The 17,549-nt window shown below is 44.2% G+C and overlaps 1 long non-coding RNA gene across 1 annotated transcript in view; it reads right to left on the bottom strand.

Annotated features, from left to right (window-relative positions):
- The window catches only part of LOC147748123 (uncharacterized), a 186,247-nt gene that overhangs the window by 15,181 nt on the left and 153,517 nt on the right, over positions 1–17,549 (bottom strand). The window contains exon 2 of the long non-coding RNA XR_015308701.1: positions 7,054–7,113. This is a non-coding gene — a long non-coding RNA (uncharacterized LOC147748123). The remainder of the gene's footprint in view (positions 1–7,053; positions 7,114–17,549) is intronic.

The raw sequence follows: 17,549 nt of genomic DNA, 5'->3' as shown, positions 1-17,549 counted from the left end.
GGCTCAGATGTTTGAATTATGCGGCGCATGCGGCACGTACCCACGATAGGGGGGACAAGCCCGGTAAATTATTATCATGGCTCATCGCCAGGGAGGAATGGACGAAACCAGTCACGAAAGTGCTGGGCGATGATGGGACGCCCTTACACACACAGTCGGAGATTCATGGAGCATTTACCGCACATTATAAAACACTGTACCGCTCTTGTCTGCCCACCCCCGCCCCGGACATGGAGGAATATCTCAGCCAGGTACCGCTACCGTCACTCAGCGATGCCCAACGCACTGACCTGGCGGCACCCATTGCCTCAGAGGAACTCCGGGAGGTCATAGCGGCGCTCTCCAACGGAAAGTCCCCTGGCCCAGACGGACTCCCAGCGGAGTTCTACAAAGCATACCCGGACCTCTTGATCCCCGAACTCCTTAAACTGTACGAGACGGCACTGGAAGACTCTTCCCTGCCTCCTTCTCTGAGTGAAGCCACCTTGGTCTCCCTCTTAAAACCGGGAAAGGAGGGGTCGCTACTAGGCTCGTATAGACCACTCGCCCTTCTAAACACTGACTACAAAATATTAGCATCCACACTTGCGAGGAGACTGGCCCAATATACACCTACCCTGGTCCACCCTGACCAGAACGGATTCGTACCTACACGCAGCACCTCACTCAATATCCGTCGGCTGTTCAGGGTGCAGGAATACGCGAGGGGTCCTTGGCCACAATCGGGTTGTATAGTCTTAGACCTGGAAAAGGCATTTGACTCGGTAGAGTGGCCGTATCTCAGGGCGGTTATGCAGAAGTTTGGACTGGGTGATGCATATTTGGACATGGTGGGACTCCTATACCAAACACCTAACGTTCGAGTCCGGATAGGGAGCCTCCTATCGGACGCCATACAGGTAAGGCGGGGCACGCGTCAGGGCTGCCCGTTGTCGCCTCTGCTCTTTTCATTGGCTATGGAACCACTGGCAGAGTTGCTGAGGATGCAGGGTATCGAGTGGGGCATTCCACTGACGGATGGCGTACATGCAGTCTCGCTGTATGCTGACGACCTGCTCCTCTACGTCAGGGACCTCACGCAGATACCCCCGGGGCTCACCGGTGCCCTCCGAGAATTCACATCCCACTCGGGATTGAGGGTCAACTGGGGGAAATCATGGGTTTACCCCTTCCGCCCAGAAATGCAGGAGTGGGCAGTGCAGTTGGGGGACACGATACTGACATGGTATGCCGGCACCTTCAAGTACCTGGGCATTCACATTTACAGAAACACGACGGACATATTGGATGGTAACCTGACTCGGGCCATAAACTCCTTGCGGTCCCAGATACGTTTCTGGAGCACGCTCCCACTAAACGTTCCGGCCAGAATCACCCTGTCGAAAATGATAGTCTTACCTAGACTCCTTTACTATTACTCGAACATACCGGTGTATGTCCCTGCTCGGGTCTTCAAAGACCTGGAGACCCTAGCGCGAACACTCATATGGAATACAGGGAGACCAAGAGTGGCCCTGCAGAAATTATATGCCCCGACGTCCTCGGGGGGGCTTGCGGTCCCGAACCAGGAACACTACTAGCTCGCTGCGCAACTCCAGTGGGTGGTGGCCTGGCTCGCGGGAAGAAACCTGCAAGACACGGCCTCGACGACCCCGGCCCTGACTCAAGCGGAGGCCCTCGCTATGTTCCACCCCCTCAGCAACGCAACCCGCGGGACGCAACTGCACCTCGCGGTGGCACTACGATGCTACAAACGTGCACTAAAACTGACTAAGGAGACTACGCCCTACGCCCCAGCCCTTCCGCTGGAAGGGATGCCCAGGCCTGGAGGTGTGGTGACTGCAGCGCGCCTGACCGACTGGGTGCGGGTGGGACTTGAGACAATGGCGGACCTATATGACGACGGCGCCCTGGTTCTGTTCGAGAGGCTAGTAGAGAATCCGGGACTGCCAGTCGGACAGTTCCTGTTCCATGCATCTCTGATCCGAGCCCTAACGAAACACTGGGGCGACATGACTGAAGAACCTCAGACACACCTCTTGATACAATACTTACACGTTATGGGGGCAGGGTCGCACGTAATACACTGGCTAACACAGGCGCTAAGGTCCCACACTACAAGCTCCCTACAGTCACTGAGAGACAGGTGGACAGCTGACAGGGGAAGGGACTGGTCAGATAAGGAGTGGGAGAGGATCTTGGAAGGCCCACAACACATCCCCCGCAACTCGAGATTCAGAATAATACAGTACTACATCACACACAGGGCATACCTATCCCCGGACAAGATCAACCGCTATTTCGGCCTAGATACCTCCAGCTGCCCACGACGCGCGTTGCTAAATGCAGATCTCCTGCACATGCTGTGGGCATGTCCCAAACTGCGTACGTACTGGCACGATGTCACTACACTGTTGACGAAAGGGACGGCAATGGAACTCCGTCACGATTGGGACACCTGTGTGCTGGGCCTACTTACCAGGACAAAACACAACAAAGCCCACACGAGGTTCTGGGATCTGGGACTGATAACCGCCAAAAGGCTCATAACACGTCACTGGAAAGCCACAGACCCACCACAGACGAAACACTGGAGTGCCTCCCTCATTTACTGGGCAACTGCAGAAGGCACAGTGTTACGCAGGGAAGAAACAGCGGGACGGAGGGCCATCCCGATAGCCCAGATCTGGGAGGGTTTCCTACAAGCATTCACCAAGGCCTGTCACGATAATGGGGTGATGTGAGATGATGGCCACTCTGCCCCCCTCCCCCCCATGGCGTGAAGGGACACATTTGGGTAGAATGATACACAGCAGCAGGGAGGAGCAAGTGCCACACTCCTATAGACGTGAGCTACCACCCCCGCGGCCTCTCTCTCGCCCCCCCTCACCCGAACCCCCCCCATATTTCCCCCCCCCACCCCCCCTGGCCGGAAGGGGCCACACACACGGCTGACCCCGGCGATGCAGCCCCGCCCAGGACCTTGGAACTCCCACACACCACCCGAACCGTCGCCCCGCGACCACTAGACGACAGCGCCCTGCGTAGCCACTATACCCCGACCTAGCACGTCAAGACCCATACTGCAGCACCCCCTCCTCCCCCCCGAGTTAAGGTTCATTACACCCCCAATTCCTTTACTATTTCCCCCTGTTGGGTCAGAAATAATTGTAGCAACCGTTACCCCCCGATTGCCCCTGGTGGGATCGACACTGAGAAATAGGTAGTACTACAATGATGGAGTGTACATTATGGTGCATGTAGAAACTGTCCCCATTACAGCTGATGGTGTTATCCACTTAAGAGTGCATTTATTGGGCTTTCTACCGTCGTCATCGCTCGCTCAGATATTGTAAGAGCTACTCGAATCACTGTTTCTTTTTCCCTTTGAATTATACACACAAGAAATGTAACTGTATGACAAGTGTTTCAATAAAACAGATTTAAAAAAAAAAAAATAGATGCCCCTCAGTTCAAACTAATTTTGGGTATTCCTTGGCTAATTCAACACAATCCGATTATTGATTGGGTTTCTAAGACTATTACATTTAATTCCATTCATTGTTCCAATCAATGTTTTCTTTTGGAAAAGACAAAGGATGTTGTTCAGGGTTTTGACTTTTGTGCTGACTCTACCAGTGTTTTGGCTTGAGAGGGAGTCCCTTCCATTTACTCACATCTTTTTGACGTCTTTGACAAAAAGAAAGCTAATACCCTTCCACCACACAGGGATTTCGACTGTCGAATTGATTTAGTTCCCTGTGCAACTCTACCCTGTAGCAGAATATACGCCCTTACCAAAAATGAAAATGTACATCTTAGAGAATATCTTGACGAGTATCTTGCAAATGGTTTCATTAGACATTCCAGATCACCTGTGTCATCTTCTCTTTTTTTATTCCAAAAAAAGGAGGTGGGTTGTGTCCGTGTATAGATTATAGAGCCTTGAATAATGTAACCATTAAAAACAGGTACCCATTGCCTTTGATCCCTACATTATTAGATCAGGTCAAAAAGGCAAACATTTATACTAAATTGGACCTACGCGGAGCTTATCATCTTGCGAGAGTCCGAAAAGGCGATGAATGGAAGACAGCATTCCGCACTAAATTCGGCCTCTTTGAATATCAAGTTATGCCTTTCGGACTCTGCAATGCTCCAGCTGCATTCCAATTTTTTATAAATGAAGTGTTGCACGAATTTATCGATGTATGCTGTGTAGTTTATATCGATGACATTTTGATTTTTTCCAACTCTGAAGAGGGACATGTACAGCAAGTTTGTGCCATTCTTAAAAAACTACTGTCAAATTCACTTTTTGTACAATTGGAAAAGAGTTTATTTCATGTCTCAAGAGTTGAGTTCCTAGGATATGTCATCAGCCCTAAGGGAATTGAGATGGATCCAAAAAAGATAGAGGCAGTTGATTCCTGGCCCAGTCCCACTACAGTAAAGCAGGTACAAAGCTTTTTAGGCTTTGCGAATTTTTATCGCCGCTTTATTCAAAACGTTTCCCAAATTATCACTCCCATCACTAAATTACTGCGAAAAGGAGTAAAATTTGTCTGGTCTGATCAGGCAGAAACAGCTTTCCAGGATTTAAAGAAAAGATTTACTTCTGCTCCGATTTTGAGTCACCCTGATCCCTATCAGCCCTTTATTGTGGAAGCCGATGCTTCTCAATTCGCTCTTGGAGGAATTTTATCCCAAAGAAATAAAGACACTGGCCAAATGCATCCTATTGCTTTTTATTCCAGGAAATTGTCTGAAGCAGAATTGAATTATGCAATAGCAGACAAAGAGCTTTTGGCTATAAAAGCAGTTTTTGAAGAATGGCGTCATTACTTGCTAGGTGCTCGTCATCCTGTAACAGTTTATACTGATCATAGAAATCTTCAAGCTCTAAAATCATTGAAGGCATTATCTGCTAGACAATTGAGATGGTTAAGGTTTTTCAATGACTACAATTTTGTAATCACATATCGTCCAGGAAAAGAAAACTTAAAAGCTGATGCTTTATCCAGAATTGGCGACAATATTCTTGAGCCTTCAGAAGAAAGTCAGCCCATTTTACCAACATCTCGATTTCAAGCCAGTTTATCCACTTGTGATATAGTAGCTGAGATCAAGAAAGAATTAAAAAAGAAAGGCTTGGATGATTGGAAAAAAGAACTTCCTTATTTGCAGAAAAGGGAAAATTTGATTTTTATGCATGATCTAATTTTTGTACTTACTGATTCTATTAGAAAGGATATACTTCATTTCCATCATGACACTTCTCTATCAGCTCATCCCAGCATAGTGAAAAACCTATGAGTTAATCAAGAGAACGTTTTGGTGGCCATTCATGTATAAAGACGTACAGCTTTTTGTAGAAACCTTTAGTGTTTCCATTCAAAATAAACCACCTCATCAGGCACCAAGTGGTTTACTAACTCCTCTTCCTATTCCACCTCATCCGTGGCACACAATCTCCTTAGATTTTATAGTTGAACTTCCTGAAACCAAGAAAGGCTATTCTACCATTCTAACAATTGTGGATCAGTTCTCTCGTATGGCTCATTTCATTCCTCTAAAGAAGTTACCAACTGCTATGGAATTAGCACATCTTTTAATGAATAATATCATTCGTTTGCACGGAATTCCATCAGTGGTCATTTCTGACAGAGGTTCTCAATTTATTCCTCGCGTTTGGCAACATTTGAGTTCTCTGTTAAATATGGAAGTACGATTATCATCAAGCTATCATCCTCAAATGGATGGTTTAACTAAACGCACCAATCAGGCAATAGAACAGTTTATCCGTTGTATGTTAACAACTGAAGAGGGGGATTGGTCTGAGTTGTTGAGTCAAATGGAATTTGCTTATAACAACGTGGATCATACTTCCTTAGGAATGTCTCCATTCTTTTGTAACTTTGGTTTTCATCCTAAAAGTTTTCCTAGTGAAATAAAGAAAGTTAGTTCAGTACCAACAATTTCAGATTATGTTTCCAAATTATCTTCCGTTCAAGAACAAGCCACTTTCAATTTGGCACAAGCTAAAGAAAATAAAAAAAAATCTGCAGACAAGCATAGATCTAAACAACCTGTCTATGCTCCTGGAGATAAGGTATGGTTAAGTACAAAGAATTTAAGGATAAAAGGCCATCGTAAATTCAAACCAAGATTTATTGGTCCTTTTTCTATTGAAAAGATTATTAATCCTGTCTGCGTTAAATTGACTCTCCCCCAAAAATACCAAATTCATCCTGTGTTCCATGTATCTTTAGTTAAACTCTTTCACCCTCAAACTCGCTTCATCCAACCTCCTTCATCTATTATTGTAGAAGGAAACCCAGAATACGAGGTGAAAACAATCTTGGATTCAAAAAGAGTTCGAGGAAGACTTTTGTATCTAGTGGATTGGAAGGGTTTTGTTCCCGAAGAAAGATCATGGGAACCTTTGGAACATTTAAAGAATGCTCCTAGACTAGTAAGATCCTTTCATGTAAGACATCTGGACAAACCAAAACCTATCTTACCGGTTTTAGGGGGGATCTTGAGGAGGAAGTACTGTCATGATTCTCTCATCTGTGGTTTATTAGGCCGTGACCTAAGATCTGAGTTCTAGAAAATCTCACCCCTTTCCCATGCACCTGCACCGCCTGTGAGTAATGTGTTTTAAAGATTATACTTATGAAGGCGTTTCAAGAGTTAGTTTCAATGCATTATGCAGACTTGGTATGCTGATTGATGTTGGTATAGCGCCCAAGTCCGAACTAAGGGATTGTGACAACTCATGTTTATTTTATTAATGTGACTTTTGCTTTTTGTGATTATTTCGGAAGGTCTGGGCGAGCTCTGCACTTGGGAAGGCCTTTACCAGTTCTGGGGTCCTTCACGTTAAAGCCGCTTTGAGTGTTTCTACTCGCAGCGGCTTAAACGTGTTGTGTGCACGTTATCTCCTGGGTGCAGTCAACTATTTAAACCGCACCCAGGCTTCCAGAAATTGCTTTGCCTTCCGCTTCAGCAAGAAGAAAGGTCGCGTCTGAGGCTACTCAGCTGTCTTACCTGTTTGAAGAAATCCGGCTCCTAGAAACTTCTCTTGGGCACATCCTTCAATCCGGAACCCTGTCAAGACAAAGAATTAACTTGAGATAAGTACATTTTAATCTTTAAGGACAGGCGCCCTATGCAAGAAAGCCTAAAATAATTGTTTGAACAATTTTCGTTTTCTACAAGAAGGGGAAAATGACAGGAACCCGAGAAGCTTTGGTTAAAAGAACCTTTTGGACATTCTAAAAAGAAGAGAACTTGGTGCAAGTGTTGTTTACAAAGATAGAAACATTGCAAGAATACATTGTAATGTAAATGTTTGATTTTAGGTTTTTTCCTTTATTAGTCAAAGTCAAAAGATTTCTGGATAGGTGTTTGTATGGGAAGTGCCTTCTTTCTCTTCGTGTTTTACAACAGGTTTTGGGCACAAGAGAATTTACAGAATCCACAATATATCACCCTTTTGAAAGCATTTGCAAGTAAGTCAAGGTGCCGAGGGGGTACTAAACTAATGTTAATAAAAATATTTGTTAAAGGTATATTTTTTTGTTTTTAGAATATAATGCAATGACCATAATCCTAATTCAATTCTAGAACACCTGACAAGAACATCAGACGACTTCACGACTATACAAGACAAAGAAATACTCGACATAGGACTGAACAGCTCTGATCGCAGGTAGGAGTCATTTTAGTGATTGACTGCTCATATTTTTGAGAAGAGAAACCAAACTAGATTTGAAAGTAGATAAGAAAGGAGGACTTAAGGAACAGGTTTAATAAATCCTTCCCACTTGTTGTTTCGCAGGTTGACAGCAAGATAAATCCTACACATCAACACCCAGTACCGGCCCTCCTCCCAAATTCCTAGTTTTATTCTTAGCTGTAGATTTGTCAGCCAAGTTTATAGTTAGTTACTTGGGAAGTTGGTCTCTTGCGTCTCTGCGAAATCTACTACGTCATCCTCAAGATTCCAGTGCTGTAAAGGTAAGGGACGACGTAGTGTGAACTTGACAACTACTGTGGGAAGCGTTCAAAGCCGCCATTAGGGGAATCTGCATTAGCACAAATGCGGGAATCCTAAAAGATTTACGTCAGCAACTTGTCCAGCGAGAACAAAAAATAAGGGCTCTGGAACTGGAGTATAGTCAAACAAACAATCCCACCCTGTTGGGGGAAATACGAACACTGCTGTCGGAATATCAAGTACAAGCGGAAGAAGTACTCCGATATGTATCTAAACGCCATATGGCGCAGAGCTTTGGTGAAGGGGGCAGGCCAGGAGCAGCTCTAGCGAACAAAATATGCACTCCAAGACCACCTCCTGTGATACAAGCAGTTAGAGACGCTGAGGGCACATTGACACACGACACACAGGGTATAATGAAGGCGTTTATGCACACATATGCAAACTATACACAAAAGAAGATACGGCTACAGCTGGGGAAATTGCACAATATTGCGATGACATTGCACTTACCTGGCTTTCAGACGCTCAGAGAACGTTCCTCTGATTGCCCATAACAGTAGAAGAGATCACAGAAGTCATTCAAGCTCTCCTAATGGAAAAGCACCGGGCCCTGATGGGTTTACTGGGGAATTCTACAAGGCCTATGCAGATTTACTGGTGCCCCATATAGTAGCGATGCTTGGAGATGCGCATGAGAAACTGATATTGCCACAAACACTAAGAGAAGCTATGATTTTAACGCTATTTAAACCAGACAAAGACCCCGAATATTGCGAATCATATCGCCCCTTATCACTTATGAACCTAGACACCAAAATATTATCTAAATTGTTAGCGAATAGACTGTAGCACCTGATGACCAGGCTGGTACTACCTGATCAGTCGGGGTTTATTCCAACACGCTCCACTTCCCATAACACCAGATCACTTTTTGCACTGTCACACTACCTATCCACTACTACCAAGGAAGCCGCAATATTGCTAGATGCTGCTAAAGCGTTTGACACAGTAGCATGGACTTACCTACACACGATATTACATAGAATGGGATTTCCTCCAGTGTTTCTACAATGGGTAAAATTACTGTACACGGAGCCCACTGCTCGCATACGGGTCAATAAATACGTCTCAGAGGCAATACCCATAAAAAGAGGCACTAGGCAGGGTTGCCCATTATCCCCGCTCCTATTTGACATAGCCTTAGAGCCACAGGCTTGCAAAATACGACAATGGCATCACTACTCGGCGTTGCAATTTCCGCAGAGACCCCTACAGATTTCAATGTACGCGGATGACATGTTATTATATGTACGAGACCCGTCAACTAATCTAAACCCATTGTTTCGGGAATATGTTAAATTTGGGCGTCATTCAGGCCTTAGAATCAACTGGGTAAAATCAATCATATTACCACTGACTGACACCACACAACAATTCACCACAGATTATCCCTTAGAATGGCAAGCGGAACCAGTGCGCAATCTGGGGTTTTGGTTCCACAGAGACCCGGAAGTGGTCATCCGTACAAACTATGGTAGAGTGGTCTCGGCCCTGGAGGAGAAAATAGAGAGATGGATCCAACTGCCCCTATCACTAGCGGACATATTGGCGATAGTAAAAATGGTGCTACTACCGAAAGTTTTATATCTATTTAATAACATCCCCATCAAGCCTCCCATGGCGGTGTTCCATCGGCTAACCTCGGTGACACTGAAATTGATCTGGGCAGGGAAAACGGCTCGAATTGACCTGCACTCGCTGACGATGTCATTCGCCCGAGGTGGATTTAAGGTTCCCGACTTCTTTCTGTATTATCTGTGCGCCCAAGCCCAATATGCTCATTACTGGTATCATTAAGTCCCTTTTCTTACACATGTGGCAATTGAAGAAGGAGATGCCCTACCAATTACGTTAGACGCTATCTTAACACACAAACACCCTCCAATACACAAGCAGGATATAAACACCGTAGACACCACAAATGAGGCTTGGAGGCTCATAGCGCAAAAGACGAATAAAACTCCTATCTACGCCCCACAACTGCCACTCCATCCGCACATAACCATAACGCAAGAACCTGTGGGAATGGAACTACTTAAACAAGTGGGGTTAGATACCATGGGTGACTTGTTTTATGAGGGTATGTTTAAGACGTTGAAGAATATAACTTATGTGCAGAACCAAACGATGCTGTTTAAATTCACATATTACCGTCTTTAAAGAGCAGTGAAAGCCCTGTATCCGACATACCCTACTGAACCGCAAACACTCAAGACATTACAGGTACTACTCACATCCCCCACCCCCACTCATCTAGTCTCCAAACTCTACGTAGAGTTACAAATTGAAATAGGGGCAACACCACACAAGGCAATACGAAATTGGAACGATTGCTTGGGCGATCCACTAACTGAAAACAAGTGGGCCACTACAGGCACAGTCACAAAATTACTGACACCAAACGGTAATTTACGCATGATCCACTTTAAGTACTTACATCAGACCTATCACACCCAGCGCGATTGTACAGATTTGGTCTCCGTACTGACTCTAAATGTCAAAGATGTGGTGCAGAGACAGCAGATTTTATACACCTTGCTTGGTACTGTCCAGGAGTGGCGGAATACTGGGTATCAGTGGTGCAGAAATTGGGAGAGATGGTTGATGTAACAATAGAATGTACTATAAAAACGTGCTTATTGGGATTATTACCAGGGTTCAGGTAATTAAAATGTAAATTTTGCGCAATAACCCTCCTTGTGGCGAAACGCAGAGTCTCACTCAACGGGGGCAGCAAGAATCTACCGCAAGTCAAACACTGGATACAAGATCTGGTTTATTGCAAAGACACTCTACAGACATATGAGGAAGAGTTACCACTACGGTCAAGACCCAGAGACTATTGGTGCTATCTAATTTCCTACCTTAATGTACCCGATGTTCAACTTTGAATTGCACACTCTGCAATACAGGGGGTTAACTGAAAGTAAATGTACATCTCACTGATTGCCTTAGGATACCATACAAAAGCATGCACTATTGAAGGAGGAGTGTTGTAATGCAGTGGTTTTATACGATGTTCTGTACTGTATGTTTGACACAAGATGACATTGTTGTATTTTTGAAATGCTAATAAAAAAAAGTTAAAAAAAATAAACTGTTATGGTTGCTCCTGTCATTGTTGTTGGTATGTATTCTCCCTGTGTGTGCTGCATGGTTAAATACTATTTTCATGAGTGGTGCGAGTTGCGGTAGGAAGGATTTGAAGAGGTCTCCCGTGTAACCGTCCGGGCCGGGGGCTTTGTTCTTTTTTAGGGACCTGACTGCCATTTCTACCTCTGTTATGGTAAAGTCTGCCCCCAGTTTCATGCTGTCCGCACTATCTAGCTTCGGTAAACCTAACATTTCTAGGTACTTTTTGCACGCGTCTTTATCTAGCTGTTTTTCGTTTTTTGTAGAGGTCTGAGTAGAATTGCCCGAAGACTCTGAGAATGTGCTTGGTGTATGTTTTGCTGTCAGTGTCAGTGATCAATGCGACTGCCCTCTGGTTGTTTTTGTATTTCAAATATGAGGCCAGGAGTTACTCTGCTTTATTAGCTTCACATAAGTTCAGTGCCTTTCATCTGTTGAACCAGAGGCCGGCTCTTTCGCTAGTGATTTTGTTGTATTCATATCTGGCACTCGTTAGCCTGTGAAGCCTGATGTCCGCTCGATTGTCCCTTATGAATTAGAGTTCAAGTTTTTTGATTTCCACCTCAAACTCAGTTACCCTTAAGTGTGCCTTCATTCGAATCTTAGCAGATATGTTGATTAGTTTCCCTCTGATTGTGGCCTTCAGAGCGTCCCAAAGTGTGTCTATGCCTACCTCGTCATTATCATTTGTGGCTATGTATTCTGTGAGGGCGTCTGTGACTTCTTTTCTGTGTGCGGGGTCTGTGATGACGCTGCTTCTGTACCTCCAACTACGGGCTCTTACCTCGTTATGCTGGCCAGCCAGTTTCAGGCTGACTGCTGAATGACCTGATACTAGCCTTGGCTCTATTAGGGCCTCCTCTGTCATGTGCGTGTGGGTCCCTGAATTCAGGATGTAGTCTCTTCTTGTGTGCGATTTGTGTGGGTTCGAGAAGAAGGTATAATCCCTCGTGGTTGGGTGTGTAAGTCGCCATGTGTCTCTGAGGTTGAATCTCGCGCATATGCTGAGGAGTGCCCTGTGGGAGCCGTTGGGGTGATAGTGGCAGTGGGATTGCCTGTTTAATAGTGGGTCTAAGGGCATGTTGATATCGCCAGAAACTATTAGCAGCTCGTTCTGTGGCACTTTATCAAGGGCGATAGCCACTTCTTCCCAGAAGGGGAGATCATCTGAGTTGGGGCCATATAGGTTTACTACATGAATCTGATCGCTCCCTCTTGAGATGCTGGTTATCAGTAATCTGCCTTGGCTATCATACGAGTGTGAGTTTATCGTGAGTTTGGAGTTCTTGGAGATGAGCGTTATGACGCCACCCCTCTTTCGGGTGGCTGGGGAGCAGACCGAGTGGGCAATCCACTTTGCTCTAACTAGTTTGTAGCTTTTCTCGTCTAATTTAGTTTCCTGTAATAGGATTATATCACTCTTTGATTTGGCAAGGTATTCGAGTATTTTCCTACGCTTAATGGGATGATTCAGGCCTTTAACATTTAGTGAGGATATTTTGAGGTCGGTCGCAAGCGCGACAGGGATGTTGCTAGCCATTATCGAGGTTGTGTGTGTTCCGCTCTCTGTGCCCGACTCTCACTGGCATTTTCGTTAAACCCAAAGACCTGATCCTGCTGTAATATAGATTGAATAAGTAAAGTCTAGAAAGTGTGAAAGTTAGATTAAAGAAAAGTGCTATCACCCCTTCCCTTTCCCCTGTCCATGGCTTCCCCCCGTCTGCCCCCCTTGCCGCCTCCCCCCTCCCACTTCCTCCCTCCTCCCCCCGCATCTAGATTCTGGAAAGTGCAACCGCAGGGTTGGCATTGCGCCTCCCGGAGCCAAGTATGATTCAAAAGACAATGCAAATGGTAAATTTCAAGATAGTAGCTTGTATAGGATAGTGACCGGCTCAGGAGTTGCATAGCAGTGGGAGCCAGGACGCCTCACATATTGAGGTTGACATTCCTGAGTTGTAAACAATATTGTAGGAGTCTAAATACTGGGTAAAAAGAAAAGGATACTCTGCGCTCTGGACTGCCAGCATATCGCACATTCGGAGTTAATTTTCCCTCAGGTAGGTAAGGTTCAAGATGTGTTTCTTCATTTCGTGAGGTAGGTCCGGTTGCTTGGAGGTAGGTAAGGTGCAAGACGTGTTTCTTCATTTTGTGAGGTAGGTACGGTTGCTTTGGAGTGTTCTGGCTGGTTCTTCTTGAGGTAGCAGAAGGTTGCGTGTTTTTTGAAGAGTTTGGTTTGTTCTCTTGTGTTATTACTCACTCGTAGGATCAGGAGAGGGCCCTCTTTTGGCGGTGCCATGAGTTGAGACTTCCATCTGTGAGGTCGGGGGCCTTTCAGGTATTGGTACAGGTCCTGTGGGTCGGTGAAGAAGTGGCTTTTGCCCCTGTCGGTTATTTTGAACTTTACTGGTGCTACGAAGGTGAATAGTATTTCTCTGCTCTTGAACCCTTGGCATTGGGCGAGGAAGCCTTTCCTGATGTCTACTGTTGTTTTGGAGTAGTCTTGTGTCAGTATGATTTTTTGCCCTTTCCAGATGATCTGGTAGCTCTTTCTGGCGTCGTTAAAAATCTCTTCCGCGTGCTGAGATCTCAGTGGTTTGCAGATGATTGGTCTGGAGAATTTTGTCTCTAGCTGTCTTGAGGCAGGAACTCTGAAAGCCTATCTAGTTCGAATCGGCGGTCAAATTTCAGGTTTGTGATCTTCGGGATGAGATCCTCTAGGAATTTGGCGCATGATCCCGCCTCATCTTTCGCACCTTCAGGGATTCCTAGTATTCGTATGTTTCCCCTGTTAAAGCACGGTTTTTTAAGGGTAAGTAAGATGGACACACACAAAGGCTTCAAGAGTGGCTCTTTATTGCCAATGAACTGCAGCTGAGACAATTTGCTAGTAGGACTGCAAAGAGATCTAGTTGTACAGAAAGGAAATCAGTCCTTATATACATTTTACAGAACCTGGACACATTAATCATTAACAACAACATCATGGTGTGAGCATTTCACAAATATGTCCACGTGTACATTTACCTTATACATGACGCACATGACCATGCTAATATTTACCTAATCTCTTACGCTACTGCCTCCTGACCTAGAGCCTAAGTCTGTTATCTTGTTTTTGTCAAACATGCACTGTTTGAGGTGGTCAGCAGATGCTCGTGGTCTCTGCTTTCTATGCACAATTTCCACACACGATATTTGTCCTAAGCAAACACTTTACCCAAGCAGGGGCAGAGCAGATTGACACGTCCCAGTTCAGAGAGCCAGTTCTAGGAATTAACTCTCTGAACCGGCTTCTGTAAATAGATGAAGGCCAGTGAACTATTACACATGTTTGAGTTACAACAGAAGGGACACCTACTCTTTCATTTGCAATCCATTTGGTTTTAGGTGAATTTCAGACAATTTAGTTTAACCAATCATGGAGCTGCCTTTCATTATGATTAGTGGCCTCATGTTATTTGCAAGCAGGTGAAACACAGAAATTAATGTAAAACTACGGTTCACTTTAATGTATCCCTTCACCAAAGGGCTAATTAATTTTTCATCTTTCATAAATGACCCTTTGAACCTTAGTTTAAAATAATTTCATTTTGAAGCACATCAATATTCAATAATTATATTGTCTATCCATATCATTGTCAGAAATGTCTACGTGCATTAATTCAGTAGTGACTGTTTGCATCATTATTCTATCATTTTCCTTTGATCTCATCACTGGGCATTTTGTCAGCTGTCCTAATAGTTGACAGCACATTGGCAGGCAATTAATTAATAGACAACAGCCTATTATTAATAGGAAAGTTGTTATGAACGCCATTCCTATCTTCCAACCCCATGCACTCAACCAACTCCAAAGTGAACCTCCTATATCCCATGTGCCGGAATCCTTATGTGCTTCTACACCTATATGATGCAGTCTTTTTATTGTTTCCCTGACAGAAACAGAGGAGTCAGGGACACAGGTGCAACAGGACGCCCCTATAATTGCACAGACTCCACCCCTCTCTGCTAGCATCATGTCAAGAATCATTCTATTTTGTAACTAAACTAATCTCACAGCTTGAAGCTCTACTGTAATATTTTCAAGTATACTTGTTGTTTCATTTATTGTTGCTTCTAGTAGTCTGGACAATCTACGTATATCCCTGGAATTTATAGCTGGACCAATCCATGGTATTACTCCTTTTAATATATCACCCGTTATTTCTGCTGCTGTATCTCTTTGATCCACACTTCTCCTGCCTCTCCATGGTGCATACTTTTGCATATCCCTCCGTACTTCCTTTGTGTCTTTTATCGCTATAGCAGGTAGTACAAAACCCAGGTGACAACAACCACTCCAATTTGTTGGAAGCCATGTATAAGCCCTTTCTCCACAAATAAAATAAATTGAGTCACCTATGTAAAGTAGAATGCTATTATTTCCGGCTGTCATTTCAAATGTCATGTTACAATTTGTACTATTGCCCACCTGATAGGGCCCATTACTTCTAATACAAATACTCCCTATTGCGTTGTGTTTTCTTATTTTTAGCTTCAAAAGTTGTATATTCTTGTTTGCCTCTTATGATGGACCTACCATCCCAGTGCTTGTATTCTGAGTTGGAAAGAGCGGAGTAAAGATGTCAGACAGGGGGAATGTTGCTTTCTGTTCTATTACTTCCGTGCAGTTCCCCAAGGTCAGAATATCTGTCATATATTTGTTATATAATGTTCCTGCAGGTGGAGCCATAGTTGTCCCTGCACCAGAAGTACTTTTCTTTAAATTCTGCAAAACAGCTATTAGCTCTATTTTTACGATTGTTATGTAAATGGCGTAACAGAATGCTGCAAAAGGCAATGGAACTTGAACCAGGGGTAGACTTTGGTCTACAGAAGCTGGGAATTGCAAACATATCCAGCAATTTCCCCTTGCTAATATCTTATTGGTATGATGCAACAAAGTCACAAAAGAAGTGTGGTGCATATCTTCTCTGTGGGCTATTTCTTCAGTTGACAAAGTGTATGCAGGTATGGTAGCAGAGGGTGTTGGTGTTGGGACCAACTGTTCCATGGGATAGAACACGTCCAATAGATATACAGTTATTAATGCTAGCAATAACAGACAGAATATCACCCCAGGTATGCACATTTTAGACTTGTACCATTTTTTCTTCATTTTTAGAGCTGTTGGGGGCATATTATCAAGGGGGTTTATCTCCGCTTTTTTGGCTTTAAAAGCCAAGAAAGGGGAGATAAAATTATCTCCCTATTACCTAGCTGTCGCTAACACCAGTTAGCGACAGCTAGTAGGAGATAGCGACCATCTTGGGCTCCAATTTGCATGTCAGTGATATTTATCACTAATGACATGCAAAGTGGGCGTGCCAAGATGTTAGCGACTGAAAACAGTCGCTAACATCGCTATCTCCTATTACCAACTTTTGGAGATATTCGCGCTAAGCGCTAATATCTCCAAAAGCTAACACCTGCCCTGAGCAGTTCTTAGCCATGTTATCCAATGGGAGGTGGATAACATGGCTAAGAGCATTAGCTCGGTAATGCATGAATATCGCTGACTTTTCAGCGATATTCATGCATTGCGGCAATTTTTATTGCACTTGCGATAAACCTTGGTAATAGCAAGGTTTATTTGCGGTAAAAATCGCCGCAGCCCAGCGGTAAATTTTTGTCTCTAACCAAGCAATAGCGATAATTATCGCTATTGCTTGGTAATATGCCCCTATATTCCCTATCCATACCTATCTATTCCTATACTTTCTTTAATTATATGTAGTGCTATTGATGACATTATGTTGTGAATTATCACTGTGAATCTTTACTATAATATAAGCTAAACACACTAAAAGCATGAACACATATAAGGTGAGGCTGTAGTACACAATATATTGCGAACAGCTATTCGTTAATATTTCAGATGGCCTCTGAGAATTTCTTGGTACTTCTCGCCTCCCAAAAATATGCATGTAATTCTTGTAATGCACGACCCTTTGATCATGTATATCAATCGTTAGTGCAGCCACACTTTATTTTACAGGAGTGCCCACTGTACCTCACCCCAAAGGTAGCTTTCTAAAGCTGGCTGTCTTGATGACCTGGAAAAAGTTCTTTGCTGGTTGCTGCAGCAGCACGGGTGCTCGCAGTGACAGAAGGACTCGCAAATACTTCCTGGATCAGTTCATCTACTAATTGCTGCAGTGGGACGGGCACTTTGCAGTGGCAGGAGGACTCGCAAATACCTCCTGGATCAGTTCATCCACTAATTGCTGCAGTGGCACACTCTTTGCTATTCATCTTTCTTTGTAGACTAATCATTCCCTGATGAATTATTGAAGACTTGTCTTGTTAT

Source organism: Lissotriton vulgaris, chromosome 1_1 (genome assembly GCF_964263255.1).
Source record: "Lissotriton vulgaris chromosome 1_1, aLisVul1.2, whole genome shotgun sequence".
Taxonomy (NCBI): domain Eukaryota; kingdom Metazoa; phylum Chordata; class Amphibia; order Caudata; family Salamandridae; genus Lissotriton; species Lissotriton vulgaris.
Note: the sequence above shows the minus strand (reverse complement) of the source record. Positions and strands in the feature narration are given on the sequence as shown.